General features: G+C 37.4%; 1 pseudogene; it reads right to left on the bottom strand.

Annotated features, from left to right (window-relative positions):
* Positions 1-15,966: 15,966 nt before the first annotated feature.
* Positions 15,967-17,328, bottom strand: LOC149261119 (UNC93-like protein 1 pseudogene; annotated as a pseudogene).
* Between the last annotated feature and the right edge of the window lie 6,754 nt (positions 17,329-24,082).

Below are 24,082 nucleotides of genomic sequence, written 5' to 3'. Positions count from 1 at the left end.
TAGCTTTCATGAGATGGGTTCTCTAATGCAGTTTGTGTGGGATTATCAGATTGGATTCAAAGCTGAGTGGGGTGGATCTCCGAATTAAAAAACACATGGTGGTAGTGGTCCCTGAACCAAACTGAGGATGCACAAAGCCACTGTCTAGTAACCCCCTGAACTAGACTGTGGGTTGTGGTAAAGCCAAATTGTGTGCCTCAGTGGGCCTAGGAATACTTATCGGTGAATGACGGGATATATAGTAAAGCCAAGAGGTTGATTTCCTCTTCGTTGGGCCTAGCGATTCTGGGATGGAATGCATGGTAAATCCTGGAGAGTATGTCTCGGTGTCAGGCCTAGTGATCCCTGGATCAAACTGCAGATGCATAGTAAAGCTTGAGAGACTAGGAGGCACTCAAATTTCTCACGGTGCAGGTGAAGAACTCTGGTGGCATCCACATTGATTGGTGTTTTTTGATGTGTTATATGAATCCCACATTCGTGCTTGGAATATGGCATGGGGGTGACTAGTTGAAGAGAGACTTGGCTCAACCAATCTATGGTCGGGTGGAATGTGTTAGTCCCATCTCCGGTTGATTCATTACATCTATTAATGAGAAATTAATTCCCTTAATTTTCATGTGGAAATTTAGTGATATATATATGGATTTTGATGACTGATATGTCCATTGTATTTCTATTCTTATTATGTTGGTTATATTTATATTTTGTGATAGCAACTATGTATGGCTCTCAGCATGTTTTTACTTGTATCTGAATGGAGAATGTATCTATTATCTAATAAATGATAGGGAAGCAAATGACAAGAGCAAACAATGGCTCATGAAAATTCTCATATAAGTATGAGATCCCTACACTTAATTATGTTGTTTACACCTGTACGTTACATGTTGATGATATGTTTCACAAAATTCCTGTCATGGCTAGTAGGGGTCTGATTATGGTTATGTTCAACTTATTGCTTTTGCACCCTTGTTTCCTTGTATTCTTACCAATTTTAAGTGATCATTCCACTCTGGGCAGTGTCCCTGGATTTGGGCCGAAAAAGGTGGCTCAAATCCCATAATTCTAGCAAACATTGCGTTAGTTTAGGGACTAACTCATCTGGGCAGTGTCTTGGGAGTGTTATAACGCGCCTTGGCAGTCTCTAGGGAGTCTTATAACTTGCATGGGTAGTGTCTGGGGAGAGTTACTCTGGCCTACGTTTCTCAAACAACAACAAGACCTAGGGACAAGCTGTTTGAGTGGCTGACTTGTCTCCTGAAGGTTTTCTGGATGATGTTGGATGACTGTGTGTGATGTTTTGTCAATTCCACTTCCTTAAGGTCACCTAGGAGGTTGAATCTAATCAAAGTAGCCTCTCGACTCATGTTTACCTCGCTTGGCATGGTTGCTTGAGTATATGTGGGAGGAGGGTGTTACAGAGTGGTATCAGAGCATGGTTCAACTCTAAAACTTAATGGGTTGAATGTGTGTTGGTCATGCATGCATGTTAGTTGCATGTGTGTCTCTTACACTTACATACTGGTTTCATTTTCTTGATGATGGATTAGGGTTGTAGTGTGGTTATCATGGAGAATTTGATATTGATTTTATGAAACGTATTTGAAGTAAGTATGTGACTGACCGTATATGTTTATTTGTCACTTACATGTTTATTTTATGTTGTTTACTTACATCCTTGTATGTTAGGTTACATTTTGAATATTTCGATTACATGCATCAATCTTGTAGGTTGATTACAAGAACTTATTGGTTATGTTTGACTACATGCATTTATGTGTAGGTATAGTTGATTTGGCATTGCTTATGCATGTTGTAGATTGCATGTGGAAATACATATAGTGGAATAATGGTTGTTGTCATGCATGAGGTCATAACATGCATTCTTGATATGGCCTTGCATTGGCGACTGGACCCTAACTAGAGTGATGTTTGTATGTTGGTACATTTATTTTTAAATGTATATATGTTGTTATGATTATGTTATACATGTATCAAATTGATTTGATGATATTGAAGACAAGGTATCCTCCCCGAGCTATACTAAGTTACGTTGATTTATTGTGATTTGGTTTATCTGACATGTTATGGATTGCAGGAAGAAAGAGATGACTTGGCTGGCTAGCTTTCTGGGCTTCGCACCCATGGCCTATGTCAAAGTGTCTCTGGGGTCGCTATTGAGGTGTTGTTACCTTGGGTTTGAGAATTGTTATAATGTTGTTGAAGCTGGCTATGATGGGATCCTAAATTTTGGTTTTGGTTGTTATGAAAATAGGCCTCACGGTCAAGAGATTGAATGCCTTGGTGGGTTGGAGGACTTCGAGTGGCTGCAGGGTCTACGAGTGGTGAAGAGACAAATTTTAAATTTTAAGTCAATTATGAGTTATTTCTCCCATGGCAGGTGCACAACGAGGTAGGCCCTCCTGGGCACGAATGGCTTATGGGCTTGCACCCTCACCTACACAACGATCTGCCAAGACCCATTTCATTACCAAGAATTGGGATTATGTGGTGATAGCAAGGGAAGTGAAGGCTATTATATGACCTCTACTTTTATTTTTTAGCACAGTTGGTTCCCCTTAACTTGGGAATTACATCTTAGAATTTAGAACTGCCCTACCCCTCTTCACCTCCCCCACCCCCCAAACCCAAATGCTCATTTTATTTTCTTTCATGGAAAGGGTCATTCTAATATTTTGAATGCTTTGCATGTTCAATTCTTTTGTGAAAATGTTTGCAAGCTTATTTTCAGTTTTGTAGCACATAAATTCATCTTCTTTGTGTTGCATTTTTTTCCTATTGAAGTGATGTATGTGCTTAGTCCTTGCATGAAGTCTAGTCTCTTCATGAGCTTAACTACACTCTCATTATCATAGTAGAGGGGTGTGGCTTGAGTATTTTGAAGGTTAGTCACCTTGAACCATCCTTAGCAAGTTTGTTATATTGATGGTTGCATCCTCTTTTCTATGTGCATCCTCAAACAGATCCATCAAGGCTATATTTACCATCTTATGAAGTTGATTGTTGCACCTTTATTGAATTTCTATGGCCTTCTCTGCCTTTCAGGTAAATCCTAAAACTCTTTCACAGTTTCCAATTACCTTTGTTTTTTTTTAAATATGCCTCATATTTACAAAAAAGTATTTACAATAGAAATGCAGAAGTGTATTTGCGTGAACTTCATAACTTCTTCTTAAGAGCCACCAGAGCATAAATAAAAGCAGAATGTTCTATGTGATCTAAATATTTGGCTATGTGAAGGGAAAAAAAATCCTTTTTCCAAAAGGCTAAAAGGCTAAAGTTGATGGTGTACCTCATCTTTTGACAATGTACTGAAAGTAGACAGAGAGAAAACCTCCTGATTAAAAATAAACATACACCTGAATTCCATGGCACAAACAACACTGAGATCCACATGTAATTCCAAGGCCCTAGAAAATCACTATAGAATGACCATCATTGTACAAGGCAACGTGACAATGCACCCTGCCCTGAAGTAACACATCATGCTGAGTAGTCTCAAACAAGCCTCAACATCAATTGGAAAACCAACACTCCTAGAAAATGTGCTTGACAGTTTCCAAGTGCTTTCAAACTGGGCAGAGTATATTTGAGAACTCTTGTCCAACCTAACCTTGGAAGGAATTCAATAAATGACCCACCACACAAAAACTTGCAGCATATTGGAAATCTGCACCATCCAAATTCTATGAATATGACAAACCCAATGTTCTTCTAGATACTTATATACCAATATTGCATTAAGAATCAGGGAAAGAAGATGCCTTTAATGAAGCACTAAAAAAATTCTATGGGAGTCACATTGAAGAAACAGGTGGCCAAACCTCCACTCCCAGTCTTGCCAAAATGGCCTAGGAATATCAATGTTCTTGAACAACTTGGATGTTGGAATAAGGGCTTGCAACTCTATGATCAAGGGGGAAACAAGAGGTGAGAGGGCCATACTCCTGAGTAAGAGGTTGCCACTCCTTCCAAGCATGAGTGCTAGGATCCCAGAATTTCCGCCAAGAAAAATGCCCTTACAACTCAATCTTTGCACCTGAAGTGTGGCATATTTGCAACACCATCACTACTAACTTTCAATTTTTGGAGAAGATATTTCATTGCTAGCTTTAAAATATGTTCAGAGAACTTGTATTGGGAAACATTCAAGCTCCTCTCTGTTCACTACGGTCATTGAACAAAATAACTTAGAAGTTCACTGAGAAAATAGAAAAATAGCCATTGAACAACATAACTTAGAAGCATTTATGGGTCCTGATGGAAGAGATGGAAGATAAGTTGTGAGTTAATTTTATGTCTTACATCTATTTGTGATATTGATTACTTAATAGGTTGAAAGACCAGATGGAACATGCGAGAAGTTTATCTATTGGAATTTTATTTTATTTTTATTTTTATTTTATTTATTTATTTAATTACTATTATTACTATTTTATTTTTATTTATTATTTATTTATTTATTTTTCTTTTCTGGTTTCGAGACTTCTACTACTAGCTTTCTTCCTTGTTGGCTTTGTAATCTATGATAACTATAAAGAAGTATGATAGTTTGTGTTTAGTTCTTGGTACTTTTTACAAATTTAAATTTGGCTAATTTGTCAAATATTTTCTTGCTTAGGCACAAAACATTCTGCCTTAGCATTTACTACTATTAAGTATTTTTCATCGGTTCCTAGAACGACCTGCATCTAAGGATGGCTATTATATTTAGTTTTGGACAACCACTCTCAGAAATTAGTTTTTGTTTCAATCTTGGCTTGCTTAATTGTTTCAATGTTTCTTATCTAAGGAGAATAACAAATAAGCCCAGGTGGGTGTTGGATTCACTAGTTAGACTGTGACATAGTTGATAATTACCTCATTTCACATCTCCATCATACCCACACATATGGCTTCCTGTGTCATGTGATGGAGCATTGGTGGCTCTCTTCAAAGCCCATGGGACCTCCCAACATTACCTTTGAGCCATCAACTTCACCACCTTAACATCACAAAACCAACTTGGCTCTCCTCTTCTTCCTTCAAACTTGTTATATTTCACCAGTGGGGCAGATGAAACCAGGCTTCCCAATGACAGGTTGATGCCTATATCCCTCAATTATAGGGTCAATGCCATTTTGTTTCTGGGTGTAGGGATCACGTCTCAATCACCCTATTTCCCCCACCACGCACTAGTATAGACCCATGGCACAACATTCCACACTACAATCCTCCATTTATTGACATAGCTAGAGCAATGAAGAGGTTGTATATACTATTGGGTGGATAGATGCAAGAAATCACTTATGAAAAAACAAGTGAGAAAGCATGGAAATATTATGTTTGTTTAGAGGCAGTTTAATTGACAAGCATGTTGTTTTATATGGTGTGCATTCTCAGTGTATCTTTAATGTAAAAGTGAGCAGGAAGATAGGAAAGCATCTGTGCAAAATCTTACAATGGTTCACTTTTCTTCTTTTGAACTTATCAATTTGACTAATTAGACTATGAATTTGGATCACCACAAATTGACTCTTTGAATAAGAGGTCCATTGTGTTTTTCTCTTGGACAGTCTCAACACCGATGAAGACTGTAACTGGGTGCAGTGTCTAGGCTTCAAATTTTCAATTGGTTAACAACTTGGAAAAAGATGGTTCATTGTTTGTTTGTTTCTATTTCTAAGTCATGATTGTGCATCATGAATAGCATAATTTATGACCAACAACAAACATTCAATGTCGATGAGAATATGCATTGGACTTTGATGCCAATGCTAGACTATAACTCAATGCATGCCTTGATTAACCTAAGAGCTTGGCTAATGATGGTTCAATTTTGTATTTGTTTTTACATTTTTTATTTTGAGTGAAGACTAATTAGAATTACTATTTGTAACAACATAAATTAGTACCTTTAACAAAGCTTTCAATAATGAAGCATGACTGGATGCAGCATTGTGATGCCAATGGCAGTATACCAGGATACAATCACATGGCACCTCAACTATTATTGAATTGATTTTGAATCACACACATATGTTTGTTCAATTATTTTTCTTATGTTAAAATAAATAGGATAACAACACCCCCTCAGGCCAATTGGGTTATCATACCTTGAATTACAATATTTTAGAAAGACTAGTTGATACATTTACAAGTTGGAGTTTTGATCCTGATTTCAACAAACCAAATTGTATGAAGTCAACAGTGCTGATAAGTTTGTAATCCACAATTAAATTCATCAGGGAAAGTCGGATGATGGTAAACTTTAAATACTCCTATGAGTGTTTGATTACTATTGGAGTTGTGGAATTTCTTATTACACTAAATTGTTCTCTACTTATAACTTTTATTTCATCTGAGTCCTATCTATTGTTTGTCATTTCTATGAGTTAAACCTGAATTATTTTGTGTATATGTTAATTTTGGTCTTTATAAACTCTTATGTAGTGGCACCCATATTCCAATCTAGAAGGATATATATATGTTGTTATGTTACAAGTAGTATCCAAGCAACATTTTTTCCTCTGGCGAAGTAGGAGCAAAAGAGGGATGAATATTGTGAGTGCATATGGGAAACAATGTTCAAGAAAACTTTGTCAAACTCCTGGCATCCATAAGCATAGAAGCGAGAAGGTCAAAATTGCAGAATGTGCAGGTAGTATGCATCAGAGTTGAGTTCTCCATCATTCCAGATGGCATCATTATTTAACTTTGTCCACCTTCAATTCAACTCAGTGGTCTCACATTGTTGATTTGTAAGTCAAAGGTTCCTGTAATTGTTTCAACTGACATTTGAGTCCATTTCAAATTGTTCTGGTGAATATAATATATGTTAATCTGAAACACTAATGTACAAAGTAGAAACTTGCAAGAGAGAATTACAACTACAACCAATCTAAAAAATTGTATTCACAAGCTTGGTTGGTCTTTCTAATCTGTTGCAAAAACAGGCCATAGATCTCAAACAACATTTCTATCATTCCTATATTTATTTTATGTTTATTGATCTCGTTATCCCCTTTGGTTAATCCCTCTGCTAATATTCAGTGAAGGGCTAAACTTGTTGGTTGAATGACTTCAAAAGATGGTAGACTGTAATGGTGCAACATTCATTTTGATTTTATGCATTGTACAATACTAAGTGGGGGTTGTAATTTTGCAGAATTTGCAATGGAGCAATAGGGGATGTCTGCTGATGTGTTTCAAAAATCCTTTTTAGCAACAGAAGTGGGGTTTTTTTCTCTTGTTACAGAGGCATGGCCTACAGATCCACAACTTGCAGCAGTTGGGTCTTGCTGTTTAATAGGGGTGCTTTGTGGTGGGATACTTTATGTTGCCAATCTAGGAGATTCTCGTGTTGTTTTGGGACTACTGCCATGAAGTTGTCAATGGAGCATAATACATGTATTGAGACTGTGAGGCAAGAGCTACAATCTTTGCATCCATATGACTCTCATATTGTAATTCTAAAGCATGTGGTTTGGTGTGTGAAGGGTATCATTGAGGTACATTTAATCTCTGCTTAATTTATTGTGTTAATACTTGACAATTTTATGTCTTTGCTATCTTGTTGATACATACATTTAGTGTGGATTTGGGTTGGATGTAAATTTTTTAATGCTTATTTATCTATAATACTGCAACTTGCTTGAAGAGTTTTCATGTTCTACTATGTTGCTTCCTTGTAAATGCTTTCGCTGAATAAATCAATAGTGGAGAGGTTACCTTGATTATGTATTAAAAAAAAATAAACTATATGTCCAATTTATAAATCATCATCAAATAAATGACATGTTATAGACAATCTTATATTTTGTGACTTTTGTGTATCTATTTTGGCTAGAAAAGGAAATTTTCATGATTGTTAAATCATAGTAAATCTAGATATCGACCCAGTTATGCATGTAGTGGATAATAGAACAAGATATCAACATGATAATTCACTCTTTTTTTCAAACAACTAGGAAATACAGATCTCATCCAACTTTGTTTGAGAGAATGGATTTGTTCAATGGGTTACCCACTGTTGCCAATAAATTCCGCTTTTAGCTCTCACAAATATTCGGGGAGATTAGGGAGTTTCACCAATACAGGCATGGCAGAGATAGGTGTATTTTTAGGGTCAAAGTCTAGAAACCAAAGTTTTAAAAAGAGATGAGACTTGTCACAAAACTAGGGGCCATCCTTCAAAGTTCAAGATGTGTTCTATCAATCAGATTTTTGAACTATATGATGTAAAACCTTCTAGAACAAAAACTAATAGTGACAACTTGGGTCCAATTTACTTGTATCAAAGACACTACATCTGCTTAGGGCCATATGCCATTAAATTTTCCGATCAATAGGGGCTGCATGATTATAGATTTTACAACGATCATGCCATTATGTGTTGATAATTTTTTTTAAATCAATGCTTATATATGCAATTTCAAGCACTGCCATAACTCACATAATTCTTTGAAGGGTGCTAGCTCAATGGAAGAGCACCTGCCTTACTAAGCAGGGGGTTGGTGGTTCGATTCCACTGTGCCCTAACATGAATTTATCAATGATATTGTAGTTTTTTAATTAAATGGTTTTTTATATTGATTTATTTCAATGGAGAGATATTTTTCTAGATTCATTATTTTATGTTGTCTCTAAAGAGACAAAAGTGATATTGTATTGTCTTTAAATATAATTTTTTATTGTCTCTAGAGAGACAATAGCTAGGATTAAAGACATATTGTCTCTATAAAGACAATATGTCTTTAATCCTGACTATTGTCTTTGGATAGACAAAAATGAAATTGTCTCATAAGAGACAATAATGCTTGTGTTATATATTGTCTTTATAGAGACAATTGTTTAAGACAATAATTTGAGACACCGCTTAAAGACAATATTTAAGACAATACAATTTTTTTTGTCTCAAGTTAAGACAATTTACCCAAAAATTGTCTCATAAGAGACAATAATGCTTGTGTTATATATTATCTTTATAGAGACAATTGTTTAAGACAATAATTTGAGACACCTGCTTAAAGACAATATTTAAGACATTACAAAAGTTTTTTTATGTCTCAAGTTAAGACAATTTACCCAAAAATTGTCTCAAATATTGTCTTAAAACCTCCCTTTGTGTAGTAGTGGAAGATAAAACTCTAGGCTCATGGCTTCAAACTCAATGTAGGCTCACAAAGGTATCCACTCACTCTAAAATAGGGCATCAATGCTCAAACCCTTGTCCCTCAAGTTCCAACAACAATTTGCAACATGAACCAATTGTAACATCTACATGGAGCAGTGGATCCTCCACCCTCATGCATTGTGCTCCATACAAGTCTCCACAAAATGTGTTCATGGTTCTGCCACAAGTCTCTACACAATGTCAAAGTCTCATGGACTCCACACGAATTAGACGTGGGTTCTACATAAAAGTTTATTTGAATAGATCCATGTTCTCAAATATAGGATGTTTTCACCCCAACATAGGACACACCCAACAATAACACCAACAGAATCTTGCAACGATGACATGCCACAACAACTTCAATAATTCTCTCTACTGCATCAAACTCACTCGACACAACAATCATGCCCTTGACTCTCACAACCTCATCTATCATACCAACTCGGAAATTATGGAAGATGAGTTGCAACTCCCTAGTGAAACAATGCTCATGCAAGAGACTTCTCCACTCACACTTACATTCACCAAGCCAACAATCACATACATATATAGGATTACAATATATTTGAACAAATTTGTAGAATATAGGATCTAAAAACTAACAATGATTGATTAGGACAATTAGGCCAATGAGGTCTATAACAACACATAACAAATGTTAATAATAAGAGATTATGTATTTCTCCATTATTCCAATATTTACAAGTTAAGAATTTCCATAATAAAGTGGGAGTGAATCTCCATTGTTAAGAATATTGATTAACTAATATATTAATTATTTTTATAATTAATAATTATAGTAACAATTTAATATGGAAAATGTGATATGTATCTTGGGGTAAGAGCAACATATGTTTATAATGGATTGATTTCTATTGGCATTTACTAGCCATTAAATTTATTTGGTAGACCTAGTTCTTATGATTTTTTTATTTAAATTTTGATAGCTTGTGATGTATGATGAACTAAGTGTTTTGATGCTTATTAAAAATTGTTGTTTATCAACAATTACTGACCATTTAATTTATAGTTATACTAATTTTTATTCTTAATTAAAAATAAAAATAACAAAAAAAGACCCATTCCTTTTCAATATCAAAAATGTGAATTTCATAAAATTCTTTTGTGAAAACAATAATGTCTCAATTTCTTTTTGAGAAATTAGTGGTTGATGATTTGCTTATCTTAATAATTTCTTTAAATTTTTAAATTTAATTTTCTATTATTATTTTATTTCAAAATTTTTAATTTATATATATATATATATATATATAAACTTAAAAGGACTAATCTAAACATTAAGATCTTATGAAGTTATATCAATAATTCCATTTGTATGGTTTAAGATAACTTTCTCTTCCAAACTAAATAAGAATCGTTGCACACTATGCATGAAGAACAAAAAAATAAAATAAACTCTCTTTCACATTGGATATGTATAGTTGCACACTCTTTTAAAATAAATTTTATTATTAAAAATTAAAATTAAAATGAACATATAAATATATAATTAAAAATATTTTTGAGGTATAGATTAGTTAATTTATATTGAACTTAATATTTACTAATTTTCAAATTCAAATTTAACGAAAAAAGATGGAAAATAAAAACATATTTAAAAAATTTATACTAATCTAATTATAAATAAATAAACTTAAATTAAAAAATAATTATGTTTTACTATTATAAAATATATTTTTAACTTTTTACTAAAAATAATTATTAAATATATAATTAATAAATCAAATTAAACTCTACGGATGCGGATGTTTAAGAGGAAATTAATGAAGATTAGATAGGGGATGATAGACAGCTAAGCCACATGGCCACTCGCGTTTCTAACTGTGGTAATTTATGGTGAGCCACAACCAATCTACAGGCGCCATTACTCTGGTGCACAGGTTGAGACACTCTCTGCAAGGTTAAGGCCATGGCTTCGGTAAGCCTACATACCTTCACCCCTTCCCCTCTTAATTGCTCCTGCCCCCTTGATGCTATGGAGATGAGCTCTCACACAACAACAGGGAGGCGCTGCTGGCTCCTAAGCTGCATCGATTTGGGGGATGGCATCCATATTTCTCAAAATGTTCACTATGCTTTGAATTCTTCCCAGAATGTCACTGTCTCTCACCTGAATAGCTCTGTAAACTCCCGCGCAGACTCTACGCTCAGTGCAAGCACTTTTGTAATCTCCGCGCTCACCAGTCAGCTTAAACCTGGCTGCAAGACCATGCTGTGTCTTTGCCACCGGATGCGCAGCAGGCGTGGTGCCAGCTAAGCCAGAAACAGTCGCCCTCCCTCGCCACCACCTCCTGAGCCGATGACCCCATCGTCCACCCCTTCCTCCACTCCATCCATAGGCCAATCCTCTGGTAGATATCCTGCCATCGGTAGTGGAAGAGGTTAAGCCCAATCCTTTGGCGCTTGGAGAGTAAATGCTACAACCCAAACGACCAACCCCCTGAGTCCCCTCATTAGTTGCATCACGTGACCCAATTCTGCTTCCACAGCACCATGAACCGCCTTGACATCATCGCCACTGTCACAGTGGCATTCAACGAAGAAATCCGCCTACAGGAGGCATAGACTTTGGACACAGTTCAGGAGAAGGCAAATATCAGCAAGCAAAAGATGGCCTAGGAGAAGTAGGCCACCAGCGATCAGAAGTGCTCGGATAGCAGCTCTGGTTCTCGCAAACACAAAGACGCCCATGACAACACTCAGCATGGTAAGGACATCCCTGATGGCACGCAGACAGTCGAGGGCATTCCTGGTGGCACGCAAGCAATCGGGGGCATCTCTAATGACACACAAGCAGCTGAGGATGATTGGGATGAGTACAAATGTCTCATCGTGGAAGAGCCTCCTCCACCAAACGACACCTAGTGTTTCCATGCAACCAGGTTTCAGTTCCACGCTCCAACTCTCAGGGGCTTTTTTAATGTTTTTTCAAAGTATATTGTCTATTTTGGAATATTCCACAAATGTCTCTTTTGGTTTTTGAGTTATAATCCTGGAATGGGCAACACTTATCATCGGTTTACTCATAGTGGTTTCCCCTCGATAGGCAACCATGTTTCAGTTCTAAATGTCCGAGCATGATATAACTCTCTGCCAACACCACAAAATCCAAAACCTCACTGTATTTTACGGTTTTTATTAATAGAATTAATATTGCGTAGAAAAAAAATCAAATTAAACTAATATAATTATTAATTAATTAATTAAAAATTAATCATTTTTCACCATTATTAGAATATTCCAAAACCAATGACGAAATACCACTCAACCCAATAGCCCGCTTTTGTATCTCGTGGAAAGCTCTAATTCATACAATGATGGTTAACTTTACCCACCATTAGGTATAATAATCTGAGAACATAACACGACAAAAAACACAATTTTATATTCCAAAACCAATGACGAAATACTACTCAACCCAATAGCCCCTTTTTCTATATCGTGGAAAGCTCTAATTCATACAATGGTTGTTAACTTTACCCACCCTTAGGTATAATAATCTGAGAACATAACACGACAAAAAAACACAATTTTGTATTTATACAAGAGAATTATTTGAGCAAAAGAAAAAATTTGTAAGTTTACAGATCTAATCCGTTCACTTACGTGCACCTGTAAGGGTAACAATAGCTCCTAACCCGGGTCCATAAAGGCCTTAAGGAAGGGGGTCCATAAAGGCCTTAAGGAAGGGGAAAGATGAGGGGGTTTGTAAGTTTACAGATCTAATCCGTTCACTTACCTGCACCTGTAAGGGTAACACTCCTATCCCGGGTCCATAAAGGCCTTAAGGAAGGGGAAAGATGAGGGGGTTTTGACTAATGTGGTGCGCCAGGGTGTCCTTCTTCTCTTCCCTGCCCTAATGTCTCTTAGGGTCAAGAGGAAAAAGATCTCATCACGGCTGCTCAAATGCATTTTCTATTGATTTTTTACTTTGGGTTTAACCAAGATAAGGTTATTACTTGATAAAGCTTCTAAATTGGTATTGTTATCCGTTCATTAAAGTAATTGATGAATCTGATTTCACCTTACTAAACATTGATCATGTGGAATTGATACTGGTTTTCTATCACATCGAAATGAAAGACTAAGGGATGTTTAAAACATGGGTTAAATCCCTAAAGTCTCCTTATCACAGGTTAGGAGTCTCTCAAAATATTAGGTGAGCATTTTTTTGCATTGGTGTATATCTAGATAGCTATAGAATTCACTTAATTATGATATACATAACATGCATGTGGAGAACCAAATGAGTTTGACTGGTTAGTGAAATTTTACTCAATTTTTTCCAAATCTAATTACACCTACTCTAAAACTAGCAAAAATGACTAGCTCATAGATAGCCATGGCTTTAGAAAATGAAAAATTTTAAGAGAAGCAAGAAGCATCCATTTACACTATACCATTTTGTGGTGCAAGCAAGTATGGGTACAAAGTCGGTAGGAAACAAGGTAATCGATGGAAAACAAACAAAGACAACAAATCTGGCAAGAATCAACTCCACCAACTAGTCAAATAAGGGTGACTTGGATGCACTCATCAAGGTGTTAAGAAGCTTGATGTTGAGGATCCTTATATCAAGAAGAGGCTAGATAAAGGGAGTTGTCTATAATGCGACTTTTTGGAGATTCCGGTGACGGAATCCGGCGGAAGAAATTTAAGTTAAATCTTGATTTGTTGCAGTTAAAATGGTTTTTTAACTGCATATTTGGATTCAGAACCCTCGAAAACCCCTGGGACGCTTTCATTGTGCGGAAACTAGCTATCAAACTTGCGATTCCAATAAATTCCTGCCGGGTTTCGACCGGAAAAACCCGCCGGAAAGGCTTTCAAAAAGTCGCGTTATAGACAACTGCCTAGATAAAGTAGCCCAACAAGTTCTCATGGGTGGAGATGAAAGGAAGTGGAAGCCCACTAGACAGTAAGCTTGAAAGAGAAAACAAGTGCTAGCATGGAGTGTTTGGCACAAGTATTTAAAGGTTATAAATAGATCCCTACACATAAGTATTGATTTTTTATATTATATATATAGATAAGCTGGAAAGGAATTTGGAAAAGATCCCAAAAACCAAACACAAGAAATAGCAACAAGAGAGATCAATAAAAATAAGAAGAAAAAGAATAAGAAGAAAATCAAGGGCAAGATTCAAAATGAAACCACTGGGCTTTCCCTAAACAATCACAATAGAATCAATAGGCGACTTGACTAAAAGAGACCTCACCTCAAAAGAGTATTTTGATAATAAAAATCCCATCTTCTAAGGCAGTGTGCACCTACACAAAATGAAAAACACAACAAAAATCCACTAAACAACATTCACCAACAAAAATCCACTAAACAACATTCACCACGATATTTATCACATTAGCAACACCAAAATAAATCACCATAAAATTGATTCAATAAGATCAACCAATACAAAACAATATTTATCTCATTAGCAACCGAAAATAAATCACCATAAAGTTGATTCAACCAGAGCAACCAATACAAAAACAACAATCAAGAAATAACTCCACAACAAGCAGCACATTTTGTTGCAGGACCAACACCCAAATCCTACCCGAAATTAAACGTAGGGTAGAAGAAAGATAAAACCTTTTAAGGCTTTTACCAACACTAATGTAATTGAAGTAAGAAAAAGATGCAGTTACCTTCCGTCTAATGGATGCCTCCAACATGGACATCTGAGAGTTGGAACCAATTAGTAAAGAGGGCTCCTAGAGATGGAGTAACTCATCATTGAAGTTAAGACACTGCCCACTGGAGAATAAAATTAAGAGATGGAGTAGCTCATAATTGAAGCTAAGACATTATTCACTGGGAAAGAAAAAAACAAATAATAAATGAAATACTTACCGGATATCGATCTCGTTCATCAGCTGCAGAATCTACTGGAACAACTGCTCCTGCATCTTGAACTGCTCGTGTATCTCCTACTCCTACCTTTGTCTTTGATGCCGGGTCTACTACTCAATATTCCGTTGCCCCTGCCTATGATGGTAGTGCCTCTGCCTTTATAGCTGGATATGGAACTGGTCATGGATCTAGAGATGGAAGGTACGTCCGCTCTGTTTTAAGAGAATCCGCGGCTTCTGGTCCACCAACTGGCTCTACTGCTGCTTTTTCGACTGCTTAATCGACTGGATAAACTTCTGCAGGATCAAAATCAAGATAATAATCAAAGTAATAAACAACAGAAACTCCTGCTACTGCTGGTGACTATGGGTCCGGATCTGGAAAGTCAAGAAGAAAATAGAATATACACCTTAACCAATTTTACCGGAGATATATGTAGATGCCTGACACTGTATGCAAACCTTTGTTGATGAACTAATCAAAAGACAAACAACTCCTAACCAATATACATAAACGACTTCTCAATAAAAATAGATGGTTGGTTGAATATTCGATTCTTTGTTGATGACCTAATCAAAAGACGTAAACAACTCCTCATCAATAGACATAAAAATCTTCTCAATAAAAATCGATGGTTGGATATATGACCAAACAAACGGAATTTTGGCAAAGGAGCATCAAAAGTTTACTGAAGTAAAAGTCCATTTAGTAGAAAACCATGACCAAGTATAAGTACAAAGTATTAACATTGTTTTCACAAATCAGCTGATAGATATTAGCAGAATCTATATACGACAAAGCACAATTAGCCCAGGGCTTAGCCAGATCTGTAACCATTAACTCCTATATGCTTGTTTAATGATCAACACATCTGTACATGTTGTCAAAGGTAGCAAACTGTTTGCATTCAGCTTGATACTTGAATCCTTTCATCTGCTTCAGTGGCAGTGGCAGTGGCAGTCTTACCTGCATCATCTATAGCGCAGACAATGAGGATAAGCAAGAGGGGGAAGCTGATTGTAAGAAGGCTCCAGTTGATTATGAGTTCCTCTAGCAGAGAAACACTTTGCCTGTCCGTACCCCAACCCACCGCTGTTCCTGCCGCCTGCACTGCTTTGAATAGTCCATTGTATCTGCTCAGAATATGGGAGTCGTCTGCCAAAGCTCCGATCGTCCAATAACACAGAGTCTGAAACATGGAGTCCAGTAACCCGTAGCTGAAATATAAAACAAAGGGTCCTGCAAAAGCGGCGCCGGAGTCCTCTAAATCGAGATGCACTAAGGGCTTATCTCTAGTATATCTGAGCTGATCGGCCAGCCCACCTCCCCAGATTGCAGTCCCCAGTGCTGCAACGATGACCACGCCCAGAAGCCCTCTTTTTTTCCTGCCCAGGAGCCTGAAATCGAGGACGTACCCAATTATTACTGACCCAAACAACTGAGCACCCCAGAAGCAGACATTATTTAAGCTTCTGGTCCTCACCGTAAAGATCCTGCCATTAACGTTATTGAACAAGTAAGTGTAACCGAATTTGCTGGTCCATGCAGCAGGGAAGAGCAGTATCATCTTCCAGTTGAAGCATAACTTGAAAATCTCCACGGCCTCGGTGCTAACATTGGAGTAGTTTAGAGTGGCCCTACTGCCATCGCTCCTGACCACTTGGTTGGGTGGAACCAAGGCCAAGCTCACAAAAGCTCCCGTGCCCATGAAACTCATGAAGACTATATACGTCCCGTCCGTCACAGACGCGGCTGTGCTGTGATAATTAAGCATAAACGGAACAAAACCGCCAACGACTCCTCCCAGATTGAATATCACCCAGAAGAGAGATATGTATCTGCCTTTCATGTCGTTGCTCGGATACGAAGTCAGAATAGATCCCTGTGCGGCCCAGAGCAATCCAGCTCCGACACCCAGAATCAAACCCGCAATGACAGCAAAAGTCTCATTGTGGGTGTGATTGTAATACAGAAAGGAACCGGTGTAGAGGACATACGTGCAGCAGCCCGCGAAGACGGTCCCACGAGGGCCGACGATGTTGTAGATACCTCCAGCAAAGATGCAGAACACTGCTAATGTGGCGAAAAGCGCAGTGTTGGCATCGTTCGAGGCGTGGTCGTTCACCTGCCCGTTTCCACCCAAACCGGATAGAGCATTGAACATGCCGGGGGCGCAGAAGCACACCACAGATATGAGAACTACCTGACTGACGGGGGAATTGTAGCGGAACCAATTGGACATGTCTAAGTAAACCTTAACGTTCGGCATTTTAGCTGCAGTCAAAGGAAGAAATCCTCTGTTAGATATATACGAATCTCAAATGCGCTAAAAATGAAAGACAGAAAATACAAACGTACAATTCTTCCAGAATAAATACAAATCTCAAATGCACTAAAAATGAAAAACAGAAAATACAAATCTACAATTCATAGAGAATAATTACAAATCTCAAATGCACTAGAAATGAAAAACGGAAAACAGAAAATACAAATGTATAATTCTTCAACAATAATCAACGCTATAGAGTAGTTAGTATTTGTGGTTTAGTTTAAATATTATATATAAATGGAGTTAGGGATAAGTTTAACAATTAAAGTTTCGATAAAAAAATAGATATGAAATTGAAAATGTTACATTAAAATGGTTTTTTTTGGTGAGCATCTTAACTTATTGGCCGTAATGAAGTTCTATAACATTTGTGGTTTGCTGTTTTTCGTTCAAATTGATATGGAGAAATTTAATGTCAATTGAATGAAATGTGAATTCCAAAAAAATCGTTTTATATGACCATTTGTCTCCTACAATGTTCATGATCACTATACATAATTGCTACAATGTTCATGAGCACTATACATAATTGATAAAGAAATGAATGCAATTATATTTGACCATGAAAACAGAAAATATGAAACAAAATTTTTATTGCTATCTCTCAAATAACTCCCTGTTTTAAATAGGATTGCTTTCTTTCTATTTTTCCAAACAACATACAACAGCATCATGGTGAGCTATCCTCATACAGTGGACAAATTTTACCAAACCCAATTCTACTTGCAAGAGGAGCATCGATCATGGTGTTCTATTCTCATATAGTGGATAAATTTTACCAAACCCAATTGTACTTGCAAAAGGAGGGTCGATGTAAGCCAGCTCCTTCGGAAATATGAAAAAAAGTGATATGGATGTTGCACCATCGATAAATCCAAAATACACAAATGAGTATCCCGACGGAACTTCAATTGCAGCAGCAAATATGATAGAAATTCGTCCTACTAATTGATTGAGCCCTCCAGGGTTTGAAGCAGAGAAGAATATTTTGGAATTTTCTCATTTTCCTACTGAGATTCCAATTATCAATGCAGAAGCTAGCCAATCGCTTAGAGAGACTAGTCATGGTGCTGGAAGTGATCTCCCTAGTAGTGAGAACATGCAACATAGCCAGCTTATGTTTTGCAGTGAATTGGGCTAACAGAGATAGTGGATCTCAATCATGGAATAGGGAGCCATTTTACTGAGAACAAGGTGGATGAAAGCTTTAGGAGTCATGAATATTGCTCTAAAGGACAAGATGGATCAGGTCAAAGACTTTCAGTATCATTATCTTCTTAAATAGATTTTCCAGACATAGCCAACCAGACCAACGTTTTGCAATTTGGTGGAGATGTTATATCCAAGTTAGGTAATTTATTCAACAGTGCTCATGGTATAGGTCTATAATATTTCATCATATCCAGGAATGGGATACCTGGAAAAGGAATTATGGACTCCATACAGGGTGGTGGTTGCTCGGTTATATTGCAGTACCTGAAGGATTGGTCAACTAGAGCATTAGCAGAGGTTATGGCATTACTTTGAAATACTCGAGATGCTTGAAGGCCACGCACGAGATTTTATATGGATTTTACAATGTGGGTAGGGCTGTTGAAACCAAGAGTAGTGGTGGAAATCCTGAGGAGGGACACGTAGCAATGACCGTTTAACTTTTGCCGATTTTCAAATTAAATAGTGGTAGGGTTTTGGTGTGAGGTTTTAATGCAATTTATGTTTTCGGCCTGCCCTTTGTACTGGCCTTGGGTTCACAAACATGGTCTTTTCACACCTGTTGAGGGTATTTGGAATTCATTCTTGTATTTTTCGTGGTTTGGTTCAGCTTTGTGGGTGCACTGTGCTTTCGCTTGGTTCTTGTGATGGTTGGTTAGCACTGTGCCTTGCTTGTTCCATATGGTAGTTGTTAGCGCTGTGCCTTGTTTGTTCCGTGTGGTGGTTTGTTAGTGTTGTGCCTTCGCTTGCTCCTTATGGTGGTTTATTTTGCTGGTTCTTGGAGGTTTCAGGTTGAATTTCAAGCTGCAAGTTGTTTCATCTCTGTCACCTGACTCATGCTTTGTCTCTACTCTGTTTGTGATGATTTTTTCCTTGATATTGGTTCTGGTGATGATTTGGCTCTGTGTAACCACATGATCTTTCCTTGCTACTGCGGTGGAAGGCTCAATGTACTCGATTTCATGTAATTTCTCATTTCAGTTTCATTTCCTCATTTTTTTTCTATGTTTCTAACCCTCTGGCTCGTTGGTGAGCAGGAAAATTTATCCTATTGTGTTCCTGTTGGAAGAAACCCTCTAGCGAGGGACTTTGTTCTCGTCCTCTCGCATGGAGTCAGGCCTTCTTCAAGTAAACCCTGCTCCCTTCTTGGTTTATCAACTCACTATAATATTGGTTTCGTTGGCCTCACATGTTTCTTAACTGTTGCCTTGTTTTTGTGGTGGTGTGCAGGTCATTCCTAGGGAATGCTGCTCCACTACCTCATCCTTGGGAGTCTTCGCAAGCTTGGGGAAAAACTGGGTAGGGTCTTTCCGTGGCTGTATCTTTCCTTTACTTGCTCTGTCTTTAGTTGGGTATAACCCTTGGGGTTTCACTTCCTTCGTGTATTTGTATAGTCTCGTGGGTTTTCATACCCTCACTGTTTGACTAGTTTGGGCCTACAATTCGTGGTTTTCGGTCTTTGTGGGTTTCAAAACCCTCTACAGTTTTTGGGTCATGTAATTGTATAATGAACTGTTAAATTGGAAATAAAATGAATGCACAGGTGTGCTTGAATGCTAAATGTAAATGTACCTGATTTTTTTTTTTTGTTGAGGAAAAAATGTATTGTTTTTGCTGGCTTTGACTTTGTCTGGTTCCTTGTTTGAGATGCTTTCAGTCACAAGATTTTTTCAAGGTCTTTCGGCTTCTTAATGAATTATTTCACTATTTTTCTTTCAACACAATGTCTGAAACATTAATGCACAGGAAAAGAAAAACTCTCTTTCTTCCTTAATGATAGGTTCTAGATTCATTTTCTTTCATAGATATTCAAGAAAATTGTAAATTACAAATTATATATCCTCTCTTCTCTTTGGATGGCATCCCCTTGCATGAGGCTCTGGTTTTTATTTTTCAATGCCTTACTGGCAGTTTCTTACAGTTGAGGAATTGTTCCTCAGTTACCTTTCAGTTGTATAACAGTTTCTTTAAACATGCTCTTAATTAATCCTATCTTTACTTGCTTGCTTAATTTTTAAAGAACACTGACTGTGTCAAGTTTAATTTAAATAAAACTAAATTCAAAATGTATTTTTTTTTGTCCAACAAAAATAAAAAAACCATTTCCCAACTTTCGCCTTTTTAGTCGGATGCTTATGCATCAGGCTCCCGGGGTAAATTAAACTCATGGCTCCTGTCTATGAGCTCTTCAATAGAGTATCCGACGCTTTGAATCTAGCCATCATCTAACCAGGAACTATCTTCAATAGGATGGCCCTTCCATTTGACTAGGTACTACAAATATTCTTTTCTTCGAGTCCGTCAAGCCACCTGGGTGTCTAAGGTCTGTTCGATCTCTAAAGGATTTGCTAGGGGCATATGTGTAATCCACAAGTCATTCTCATTCTAGGTGTCCCATGTTCGTCTTTCCGAACCGTCTTCTTCATTTGCGCAATGTATGGGTACAGATTTGCCACATTAAAAATGGGTGAGATTCTTATACTTTGAAGCAATAACAACTCATAAGCGTTCGGATAAAACTTTCAAAGAATCTTGCAAGGCCAAATTTTCTTCCATTTTAACTTGTTGTATTCGCCTTTAGGAAACCTTTCCTTGCATAGGTGTGCTTATACGAGGTCCCCTACGTCGAATTGTACCTCTTGCCTTTTCAAATCTGCTTTCTGTTTGTATCTTTGGCTGTTGTCCTGTAATTTTAATTTCACCTATTCATGAAGATTGCTGATTTCCTTCGTGAAAGCTTCACCATCAACACTTTTGTGCTCCAACTGACCCAAATCCCACAACTCATGTACTCCACGTGGGTGCATTCCGTATAGGATCTGGAAAGGACTACTTCCCGTGCTTCTCTTGGGCAAATCGTTATAAGCAAATTCCGCTTGTGCAAGTACAAAATCCCACTGTCAAGAATTTTCTCCAGCCAAACTCCTTAATAGAGTTCGGTTCACCACTTCAGTTTGGTCATCGGTCTACGGATGACAAGCTGAGCTGAAGTTTAGTATGGTGTCTAATGTTTTCCATAAGGTTCACCAAAAATGACTTGTAAACTTTACGTCTTGTTCAGAAATAACAGACTTTGGCAAGCCATGTAATCTGACTATCTCTGTGAAGAACAAATGTGCTACATGTGTGGCATCACTGGTTTTCCTGCATGGAATGAAATGTGCCATTTTGGTGAAACAATCCACCACCACCATGATGAAATCGAATCCCCATTGTGTCTTTGGCACACCTAAGACAAAGTCTATACTGACTGAGTCCCATGGTCTGTTCGGAATAGGTAAGGATGTATGTAACCCTATGTTTGGGCTGTGTCTCTTTGCAAGCTGACACACTTTGCATCTAAGCAAAAACCTCTGTACATCTCTATACATCTTTGCCAATAGTAAAAGTGGCTCAACTAATCCAAGGTCTTGTCTATGCCAAAGTGCCCGACTAAACCTCCATCATGCTTTTCTTGGATTAAGTTCTCTCTCATAGAACATTCCAGAATTCACAACTGCCCTCCTTTGAACAACAACCCTTCCTACATATTATAGTCTAGCCATGAACTGTTATCTCTCAACAATGGATTTTGGCAAGCTTCATAGGCTTCCTTAAAATCTACATCTATTTCATACAAGTCCTTAAGATGTTCGAATCCTAATACTTGTATCGTACTTTCCTGTAGGATCAAATTCCTCCTGCTTAATGCATCTACTACTTTGTTGGCTTGACCGCTGATGTGTTTCAACACAAATGTAAAACTATACGGGTACTCCACCCACTTCGCATGTTTATGGTTCAGCGTGTGTTGTTGCATAATACACTATAATGCAAAATTGTCTGAAAATAAGACAAATTCATTGGCCAATAGATAATGTCTCCAATGCTTTAGCGTTTGAACCACTGCATAAAATTCTTTGTCATAAGACGTGTACTTCTGCCTACTTTCATTTAATTTCTCACTAAATTAGGCTACTGGCTTGTCTTCTTTGCTGAGTACTGCACCAATGGCTATCCCATTGGCATCACAGCGAACTTGAAAATTTTTGTTAAGGTCTAGTAATCTTACAATTAGTTTTTCAATAATCTTTCTTTTGAGCCGTTGAAAACTCTTCTCTGTCGATTCTGTCCAATGAAAATGCTGATTTTCCTTCTTAATGGTGTCCATGATGGGTGCACAAATACCACTAAAATTTTTAATAAACTTTCGATAAAAACTCGCCAATCCATGAAAACTTTGCACCCCAAAAAAACTCTTGGGAGACGACCAGCTAAATATGGTTGTAACCTTTTCCGAATCCATTTTTAGTTCATTCTTGGAAATCACAAATCCCAAATAAATTAATTCTTTCTTGAAAAAAGAACATTTCTTCAAATTTTTCAGTAATCTATTTTGCTGCAATTTTTCCAATACATACCTCACATGTCGGAAATGATCTTCCTTCATCTTGCTGAATATAAGTATATCATCCAGATATACAATCACAAATTTACCAATGAATTCCTTCAACATTTCGTTCATCAAACGCATGAACGTGCTAGGGTTATTGCTCAATCCAAATGGCATAACCAACCATTCATATAAGCCTTCATTAGCCTTGAAAGCTATCTTCCACTCGTCACCTTCTCGAACCCTGATTTGGTGGTAGCCACTATTCAGGTCTGTCTTTGAAAAGTAAGTTTCTCCACTCAAACAATCCATCATATCATCCATCCCAGGTAAAGGAAACCTGTACCTGATAGTGATCTTGTTAATTGCCCGGGAATCAGTGCACATTCACCACTCACCTCCTTTCTTGGGAGCTAAAATAGTCGGAACCGCACAAGGGCTTAGACTTTCCCGAATGAGTCCTTCATCCAACAACTCCTACACCTGCTTCTTGATTTTTTCATTGTCCTTTGGACTCATCGAGTAAGAAGCTTTTTTTGGCAAACTGGCTCCTGGAATGAAATCAGTATGGTGACTAATGCTCCGCTTTGGTGGTAATTTATCAAATAGATCGTCTACCACAATATCACTAAATTCCTGCAGCATGTCCTGTATTTCTTTAGGTAAGTTAGTAGTTTCAGTATGGATCAATACTGGTTTTGGCCTTCGCATAACTGCATATTTTACCTCATCATCCTCCATCTATCGCAAAAACTCTTTTCCACCTAATAGTAATGCTTTTTTTCCACTGGTTTCTGCAACATCCTCTTCCTTCATGGGCACTAGCGTATGCTTTATCCCATCTTTACCAAACTTATAACAATTTGTTTCCCCATCATGGACGATATTCCTATCATACTGCCATGGTCTTCCCAGCAGAATATGGCACACATCAATAGGAATGATATCACAAGTCACCTTGTCCTTGTACTTGCCAATATGAAACTCTACTTCACACTACTGATCGACCAACAGTTGTTGACCTTTCTGCAACCAAGACACCCTATATGGAGTTGGGTGCTTCAACTTCTTCAAACCCAATTTCCCCACGATTTCAGTGGCTACCAGATT

The sequence above is a fragment of the Pinus tabuliformis genome, chromosome 6 (genome assembly GCF_031772625.1).
Source record: "Pinus tabuliformis cultivar Carrire ecotype Pingquan chromosome 6, CPIR1, whole genome shotgun sequence".
Classification (NCBI taxonomy): Eukaryota; Viridiplantae; Streptophyta; class Pinopsida; order Pinales; family Pinaceae; genus Pinus; species Pinus tabuliformis.
Note: the sequence above shows the minus strand (reverse complement) of the source record. Positions and strands in the feature narration are given on the sequence as shown.